Source organism: Neovison vison, chromosome 6, assembly GCF_020171115.1.
Source record: "Neovison vison isolate M4711 chromosome 6, ASM_NN_V1, whole genome shotgun sequence".
In the NCBI taxonomy this organism is placed as follows: domain Eukaryota; kingdom Metazoa; phylum Chordata; class Mammalia; order Carnivora; family Mustelidae; genus Neogale; species Neogale vison.
The window spans coordinates 149942134-149950443 of record NC_058096.1 but is presented as its reverse complement, the minus strand read 5'-3'; positions in this window follow the sequence as shown (position 1 = coordinate 149950443).

Below are 8310 nucleotides of genomic sequence, written 5' to 3'. Positions count from 1 at the left end.
GGGAGCCCTGTCATTGTGAGACATCACACCAAGTGTTTTGAAGGCAACAGGAAACAGTGTAATGGTATTTAGTGTAATGGTTGATTGCTCAGGGTGAAATGTTTCTTAGGAAGCAGTGGCAGCCAGCAACTGAGGATGTAAGATCTTCAGTTCCAGCTTCCTAAGAGCTCTCAGAGGTTTTCTCTGGCACTCATGCTTCTCCTCACCCACTGGGCTGCCCAGGAAACGCTCAGGGTGCTGAGATATAGCCAACAACTGGGACATGTTGTGGGTCATCCCATGAGTTCAGAGCTGGGCAAGACATCTTAGAAATGTTGAAAGAATTACAGTGACTGTGGAACCTGACTTTTCATTCCTGCTTTCTTTATTTTATGGGTCACACTGAGCAGGAATCATACATGCCAAAGGCTCATTGGTTTCTTTCCAGCTGTGGTACTCACTCCTCTCCCTTGGTCTCAGTGTCCAAATGTCAGCTCTGGATAACAAAAGACAGAGGATGGTCACCTCTCTCCTTGGAGGGAAAACAACTTAAGGGGTTTCTAAGAGGCTAGAGAAAAATGTTAAGGTTTATTTTTCTTGAAAATTATACCATCATTTACCATTTGTTATTTGCAACGTGTTATATATTTGTTTTGATAGTCTCTTCACCACATTGCTAAGGGAGAGATTCCTGAACTACAGGGATGGCCAAACACAAGACAGTCAACACTGAATAGGGTCAACAGCTACTTATGTGTTGCCTATATGCACACCCAGGGCAGGAGAACACTGTGTGCCATGCAGGGTTACACAGGGTTGTGCTTGGGGAGTAAAGCATCATGGGCTGTGGGAGGAAGGTTTGGAAATATCAAGAGAGTGAGGTGCCCTTCCTTCCCCTGGGAGGAAGTGATGGCTTGCTTGAATAATTCTAAAAGCAGTCAGGAAACTGTAGCTCATTATCTGGGGTAAGCAAGGACTTTGTCTTGTCCCCATGATAAGAAGGGGCTAGGGGATCTTGTCCATGGGAGTGGAGCAATGGAGAGGGGAACTAGCACTTAGGCCATTTGTGTCCCTCCCCATTTTGCCAGATCTCAAAGCAACATACAATATTGAACTTTAATCTTAGGTCTTCTACTTAGGTGTCATACCATGCACTTGACACAGTCTATATCATTTCACCCTCATAATAAGCCCAGGAGATAGTTATTACTATTTCTAACTTTATGGTCAAACAAACATGAAGATCATAGTATTTAAGTAACCCCAAGTGATTCCCAGGAAACGGAAAATTCAGGATTCAAAGCTGGTTCTATCTTACTCTATAGCTGTGACACATACAGTGACTCAACTTGTGAGGGATACTTTGCAAATCATAACAGACCATATTTCCAATTAACAGTGAATTTCGATATCAGAATGTGAATAAGAAAGTGAAATGGAAGTTCTTGATTCTCCTGCCACATACTTATCTTCTCAATGAGCTGCATTTCCATAGATGGGAAACCCTTGGGTACAGTGAGTATCTTGGTTCTTAAGCAAAGTGCTAATTACCTTGCAAAACCCCAACACATTTCATTCCCTATGGACTATGTGTCCTTTGAGTTTTATGAACTGTTCAAGCCAATTTCAGGAAGATACTTTACAATAAAATGTAGACATATGATTTGGCATTGTTCTAATCAATCTTATATATGTTAATTTTTAGAAATAAGCAAAACACTTTCTAATACTCATCCCTACAGTTATTTGCTTTTATGTGAGAATCAGACTGACACACGAAGGTGGCATTTTGGTATTGAAGAAGGGTTTGCCCAAAGAATTTTTACAAAGGAAGAGTATGGATTTTTTTTTCTATGCACATCACACACACAGTGTGTTTCCTCTTAAAATAAAGTATGCATTCCAGGCTTAGAATGCAGTAACCCTGGTTGAGGGCCATTAACTTACAGCAGTGGACAGAATCTTGGGGGCACTTTTCTGCTCAGCCCTTTACCTGTAGGTATACTTTAATGTTATTTCTTAGGGACTATAATGGTCAGCTATTGCTGCCATCTACTGTATACCAAACAAACCATCTCAGTGGCTTAAAAGAGTGTTATGGATTGAATTGTGTCCTCTTGAAATCCATGTGTTGAGACTATATTCACCCTCTTCACCCAAGGTGATGGTTTGGGGAGGTGGGGCTTTGGGAGGAAATTAAATGAGATGAGGTCATGAGGGAAAGTCCTCATGGATGAGATTGGTGTTGTTACAAGAATTCAAAGAGAATGTTCTTCTTTGTGCTCTCTGCTATGGGAGGACACAACCAGAAGATGGCCATCTATGAACCAGGAAGTAGGCTCTTATCACACACCCAATCTGTTGACACCTTGATCTTGGACATCCTAGACTGCAGAACTGTGAGAAAGAAATGTTTGTTTTTTAAGCCAGCCAGTCTGTGGTATTTTTGTTATAGCAGCCTGAACAGACTGAGGAAGGAGGAAATATTTTTGTTTATCCTGCTCACAGTTCTGAAAGTCAGCAGGGGTGACTCTTTTCAAACTACAAGGTAATCTGTTTCAGGAAGTTCAGGAAATCTGTTTCATGGGTCTATCATGCTCCTTAGCCCTATGGCTGAGATATATGCTGTTCTCATGGCAAGTAGAAGCACAGAAGGGTGAGGGGAAGCATTTGATGCCCCTTAGAGGCTTGGACTCTGCTACTTCTGTCCAGAAAAAGGTACTGCAAATCACTTAATCCTAGGTAAGATGTGATGGGAGTGTGGACCAATCTATTACAGGAGTACTTGTTTCCCTCCTATTCACTTTTGGAATTATACCTTCTAATTCATATATACATATATGAAAAGGCACTTCAAAATGTCATTTAATTTAGGCAGGGCGAAATCTCTAGGGGAAAAAAAAGACTTAAATCATACAGGATTACTTCATTCCTAAAGCTGTTATTTTTCTTACTTTAGATTTTTTTTTTTCCCAGATGAATCACAAAATTGTGTTTTGGAGACATCTCTCATGTTTAGGAAAAATAAAAAATCTCATGTGTAAGAAAAATTTACTGCAGGGCCACCTGGGTGGCTCAGTCATTAAGTGTCTGCCGTCAGCTCAGGTCATGATCCCAGGGTCCTGAAATTGAGGCCAACATTAGGGCTCCCAGCTCAGTGTGAAGGTTGCTTCTCCTCCCTGACTCTGCCTGCTGCTTCTTCTACCTGCATTTACTCTCTCTGTGTCAAATAAGTAGATAAAATCTTAAAAAAAAATACTGCATACTTTCTCAAAGAGAAGAGTGTATGTATGGTTAGAGCACCCAACCTGTCATAGAGAAGAAATTGGAACATTCATAAGTTGGATTCAGCATCTACCCATCACATAAAAAATTATAATTTATTGTCTTCAGGAAGACCCTTTACCTTGACTATAGCTACTAACTCTTTTTTTTTTTAAGGTTTTTTTTTTTTTATTTGATGCAGAGAGAGAGCGAGTGAATGAGAGAGAGAGAGAACATAAGCAGGGGGAGGGCAGAGGGAGAGGGAGAAAAAGGCTCCCTGCTGAGCAGAGAGCATAACATGGGGCTGGATCCCAGGACCCCGCGATCATGACCTGAACCAAGGACAGACACTTAACTGACTGAGCCACCCAGGCCCTATAGCTATTAGCTTTTAAAATGGTTGGCAGCTTCTCAGTACTGGCAAAGTACTGTAATCTAGGTGATAACCAGACATTCATCTAGCTATTAAATTGCATAGCCTATTACTTATGATGAACAAGAGTTATTAAATCATGGCAGCTTGGCTAAGACGTACAAATGATTAATTGTGATGACATCCAATGTCCCTTAATGTGAAGAATGTCCAGCTTCATCTCCCCATGCCAGAGGATAACTAACATCTGGTGTGACAGCACTGACATCTTGGAATGGGCTGTTATTGGGGCCTAGAAATGCACCTGCAGCAGCACCCTATCAGAAGACTGAGGTCGCGGTCCCTGTTCTCTCTTACCAACTCAGGGACCCTGGTCACTCACTGAAGGTTCTTCTGGTATACATTCTTACTTAGAGAATGAGGACCATAATGATTTATCATGTTCTCAGGCTCAGATGATGTAACCCAAGTGTTAATTATCATGATGATGAAAACACACAGACCGTGTCCTCCTGGCGTGGAGCAGCCTTGTGAAGCCGGCACATGGCTATGTGGCCACCTGTGTGGGGGTGGCTGGCACTGATGTTCCTGCTATACATTGGAGGTGTGACCTCACATGAGTTCATTGTCCCTCCATGCTTCAGTTTACTTATCTGTACAATGTGAATCAGAATAGTATCTAATTCAGAAGGCTGCTCTGAAGAGTAGTCAAGAAAGTCATGAAGGGTGCTAAGCCAGATACCTGGCACATAGTAATTGTTCAATACATGTTGAGCAATAAATAGTTGTTCTCATTATTTTGTGGAGTTAACATGTTAAATTTCCGCAAGACCAGAGTCCCAGAGAATATTTTGTTATATTCTGTCTTAAAAGCAATGTACTTCATCTTATTTTTGACAACTTGACAAAAATCCTTTGATAATACACCATTTTTTATTGGTTTGGACCATGATGCGTCTTTTGAATGGCATGGGAAAGAGTATTTCAGTTGTTTCCACCCGCCATTAAAGAACATCTCCTTTTGTGAGTTCAGGGTACAAATATCTCACAGCCTAATCTCCTGAATGAAAGTGCAGAGATTGCCCGGGCCTCCCAAAAAACAGTTTTCTACATATGTGGAGATGGGGGAGAAACTAGAAGGATGGAGATCTGGCTGACTACTATTCTCGTGTCAAGGATTAGACAAGAAATTTAATAAATGACATTAACGTGAGCTGAGTCATTTCCCTGCAAGGGGATAAGCAGTTGCGGTTTTTTATTTAAAGCCTTCATTAAGAAGAGGTCTTCAAATAAAATGAACTTTATCCTTTTCTGACAACCAGAAGAAAAGATAGGAGGTCATGTCATCTGTAATGAAGTTGAAATCAAACCTATTTTTGGCTACATCAGGTTGAGCCTGACAATGAAACCATGTGGCCTGGCTAGAACAATTAAGCTAGTTTCTTGAAGCTTCGTTAAGTCCATGTATTTTCATTGAGTCCATTATTTTCATGTATAACCATTAAATCTTAGGGATGGAGCACAGCTATAGTAATAACAGCTACTTGATGACAGTGGGGATGAGGAGGAGGAAGAGGAGCAGGAGAGCCGCATCTACTGCCTGCTGAACGCATCTCCCAAACAGATCTTAAATTCACCTGCTTTCTGGCACTACTGCCACAATACTTACCTAGATGACTAGCTTTTTCCACCTGAATTTGTGCAACAAATATCTGGGTTCCTTGTCTCCGACCATCCCTTGCCTCACACCCTCCCCCCTGCAATTCCAGCCTTACCAGAAATGCAAGGCTGATTACACTCTATACCAGCTTTGAACTCTTCAAAGAGCCTCATGAGAGGCAAGGGAAGTTTTCAGGAATTCATGAGCCGAGAGACAGGACCCTCATGGAGTTGGGGGATAGGGGTGGAGACAAGAGGACATTCTGGAAAACTGGACAGGATGGGTCAAGAAGAGCTATGTTGGCATTAAGGGGTGAGGGGGTGGAGGTAAGAGAACATTCTGGAAAACTGGACAGGACAGGTTAAAAAACTATGTTGGCATTAAGGGGTTTGGCCTGGGCATTACAGAAGGGAAAACAGGGAGCCGTTCAATGTGTCTGAAAAGGGTGCATAAGATGTCGCTTTTTTACAGAGTTTTCTATGTGTGTGTAAAGAGAGAGAGGTCCAGAATAAAGTTCAAAATGTTGACCTGTTACTTCTGAGTGGTGAGGTTTGGAGGAACTTCTATTTCTTCCTTGTTTTCTTTAAATTACTCTCATTTTCAACGTGATTCTGTATTTTCAGGTTTTTAAACATTGAGGTTATTTTCGTCTTGCCAGCAAAAGAAAGCACGTCTTTGTTTTGTTTGTTTTATTTTGTTTTGTTGTTGTTTTTTTTAACCACATCACAAGGCCAATTAAAACCCTGGGTTAATTGGACCTCTCTACACGTAGGCTTTCACAGTAGCTGAATCTGTGGCATAGGGAACGGTGTTCTAATAGGCTTCCCACAGTTGCTGGCTTTGAAGGTTCTTGCCTACCGAAGTCTTTCGAGTCTCTTACTGGCGAACCACAGTCAGTGCTTGCTGAGGGGACCCAGCTGTGTACCGCAGCCACCAAATGGCCAGCCAACTCTAATTACAGTGTTTTTATTGGTCTTTGAAAGGTGAGAAGCAAGAGTCCTCATTTACCATGCTGGTCTGAGTTTTCAGAGCCCCTAATCAGAGAAGCGATCATTGGATTGTAAACTGAACCCATCTACTGTGAAATTGTTGGAAAGGAATTGATAAAGCCTCCCAGTTTCAAGTTTTACCATAATGGAGTAGTTGAGATTTTTTGCTCTGACGAAAATTTCTGAGGAAGCTAGGGCAAGGGGTGGAGTAGGAATTGGGCTGAAGTTAAATATAGGACACGTTGATAATTATATCATTCTTCCAATTAAGATGTTTTATTACCTATGGCCATTTTCCCCTTTAAAATAGTCTTAGCTGGAAATGAAGCACTATCTGATAATTTATTCATTTTGTCTCTTTTGTTCTCATATATCTACATGAAAGTCCTCATTTCTCAGAGTTGTTATACTTACTTTTCAGTATGGGGCATTTCCAGAACTAAGAGGTAGATCTTTAAAAAAAAAAAAAAATTGTTTCTAAAAACTAAGGGCAACAAAAAAGATCCAGATATGGGATGGCATTAATTAATTGTATTTTCTAAAATTTTCTTACATTGCCTCATAAGGAAACCTTCCAAAATACTCCCAGAAATCAAGGGTTAGTATATCGTATTAGTCCCCTAACTGCCATAACAAAATGCCACAGACTGAGTGCCGGAAACAGCAGAAAGTTATTTTCTCTCAGTTCTGGAAGTCAAGATGTCTGCAGGTTTGGGTTCTTCAGAGGCCTCTCCCAGATGGCCCGTAGATGGCCACCTTGTTGCTGTGATGTGAGATGGCCTTTCCTCTGGACATAAGCATCTCTGGTGTTTCTGTGTCCTAACCTCCTCTTTCTTATAAGAACACCAGTCATGTTGGTTTAGGACCCACCTTAAAGGTTTCATTTTAACTTCTTTCTCTTTCTTTCTTTCTTTCTTTCTGAAAAAGATTTTATTCATTTATTTGACAGAGAGAGACACAGTGAGAGAGGGAACACAAGCTGGGGGAGTGGGAGAGGGAGAAGCAGGCTTCCTGCTGAGCATGGAGCCCTATGTGGGGCTTGATCCCAGGACCCTGGTATCATGACCTGAGCTGAAGGCAGACGCTTACCAACTAAGCCATCCAGGCACCCCTATTTCTTTTAAGTCCCTACCTCCAAGTACAGACACCTTCTGAGATAACCAGGATTAGGACTTCAACATCCAGCTTTTGAGGGGACTCAATTTAGCCGGTAGCATGTGGCATCATTTGAAAACAATAAATGGAGGGGGAAAAAAAACACCAATAAAACACTAAAATATTGCTTATGGTTTTATAATGCCAGCAACAATGATAATATTACCTGCCAAGTTTAAGTAGAGATGAATATGGGATTTTTTTTATCCCCTAAAACCAAGTGTCTTCTGGAACCAGATTATTCCCTTTCTCCTTACAATTATCTGAGGCTTCTCTAAATGTGTTCGTGCCTCAGAAATAAGAAGTGGCTAGAGCATGAACTTTAGTGTCAAGAGAACTCCTTGCAAGTCTGAGCTCTTTCACTTATTACCTAGAGACAGGCTGGGGAAGTCACTTAGCATTTCTGGGTCTCAGTCCCCACATTTGGAAAATGATACGATCATACACTCCACCTCCTTCTTGCCATGGTGGGTGAGGGGATCTCATGAGCAGAGGCCACTGGAGGCCTGTGGGATTCTGAGGCTTGACCTTGTGTTTGATCCTGAATCCTGTTAATTAAGGCATAGTTTCACAGCAAAGGATGATTGGGTATCAAACATTTGGGGCACATAAAAGCAAGGGGAAACAAATTATAAAAAAATCAGAACTTAAGCAGTACCAAATGGGAAATGAGTTGGAAACAATCTCTAAATTTGCGGGCAATGTAAAAGGTAGCAAACAAACATAAATGTTTTCCCTGTGTCACTAAATGAAGGGTTTGAGGGGTCTTGAAGACATAGTTGGAATAAAATAGAAACATGTGAGTAATAATTTAAAACAATCAGATCACCTACTACTTACATGTGATAGCAGGTTAAAAGCAGAAGAAACTAAACTCCAGCTGGATAGAT